Raw genomic sequence first — 1,708 nt, forward strand, 5'->3', positions numbered from 1 at the left:
CGGTATCATACTAATATATAATAAGTAATAACTGGAAAAAAATATATTATTTTTTAACTCTATAGTGTGCAAATTATAAATTTTACGTAAGGGTCCTAAACTTTAAAATTTCTATTATTTATAATTGGCCGGAAAAAGGAATGACGTTTTTTCTGATTTGGCGGAAAAAGGTATTGGCGGAAAACGGAAAGGTAATTTTTGGCGGAAACCCGGTGACACCCTTGTGATCATATTGGCTTCTTTTCAGGGGCGATTGTAAACTCCGCCAGAATACTGGTTAGATAAAAAGGTAATGAAAAGGTTTAATGTTAACTCCGCCAGTTTTATTTTCTTACCTGTAATGGGTATATGGAAACTCCGCCAGTATTAATTAGGCCTTCCTTATATAAAATTAAATGATATTTCTCTAGTAAGTAAACTTAAAAATTCAAAATGAAAAATGAAAATGAAATTATTGTTTTAGAAAAAGCTATAAATACTAAATAGTTATAATAGTTTATTTATATTTGACTTAATGGTTTGATTATCTATTAATTGTAGGTATCTCATAATTTTAGTTTACAGTTCAAAATATTATAAGTTCCTATTATAACATATTCATAATAATATAATATACCTACATATTATTGATATCAATGATATCAATTGATAATAATAATCAATGATAAAAAACATTGAAAAATGTAAACTTATTATGCATTATATTATATTAACTAAAAATAAAATCGTAAATCTACTTCCGAGCAAACCTAGAAAATAGACTAACGAATATAATCATCTTTTCAAAATTAATATAAGTCGATCAAAACAAGCTGAATTTTCATTTCTCTTTTGGTACTGTTTGCATAAAATTGCTGTCCTAGAGCAGGAGCAAAAGTATTTACTTCGTGTACATTGACTTGTGCATGCGCGTATGGGCGTTAGAACATTTCTAAGAATCTTAGTAGCCATAACAATAGTACCCTCATTCCGAACGATTATAAATCAATTAGAGCTAATGACTACGGAAATAAAATAATAATATATTATATAATAATAATTGTAAAGTATAAAATATAATATGGTAATAAGTAAATTTATGTTACTACAAAACAAAATATAATTAGTTGTGTTCAACTATTCAGCCGGTTAAGTTCAATTTGTTTTTCTTGTCCATGATTACTTTTTTAAATTTTAAAATGAATGAAGACTGGCGTTTACTAACAACAACTTATATGAGGACGGTTATAATACATTTTCAAGATTTTTGACCTATAAATAGTTAAAAAAATAATCGCAGTATTTTGAAAATATTATGAGGCATATAAATTGCTAATATAATCATTCTGTGATGCATCTTCTACGGTTATATTTTTAGAGTTACAATAAAAAAACAAATTCTCAGTTTTTTCTTAAATTATTGTTTGGTTTTCTTGACGCTTGTATTATATATTTTTTAGGAGAAGAAAACATCGTACCCGATTTAAAAATCTTTGGTGTTTGGGATGATATTTGTAGAGCCCGAAATCTTCTAACTTATCATAACGAAAGTTTAATGTATGGCTATAATAACAATTCAGCTGAACTTTATAATTCAATTTTAACCAAATATGTCGGAGGGAAACGCGTAAATTTTTCATTGAAAGGGTCTTATCAACTAAGGTGTAGCGCAGCAGTCACTGCATATAATTCAGGACCAAACCGTCTTTCTTTGTTTAACAAACATGTA

Source organism: Acyrthosiphon pisum, chromosome X, assembly GCF_005508785.2.
Source record: "Acyrthosiphon pisum isolate AL4f chromosome X, pea_aphid_22Mar2018_4r6ur, whole genome shotgun sequence".
Taxonomy (NCBI): Eukaryota; Metazoa; Arthropoda; class Insecta; order Hemiptera; family Aphididae; genus Acyrthosiphon; species Acyrthosiphon pisum.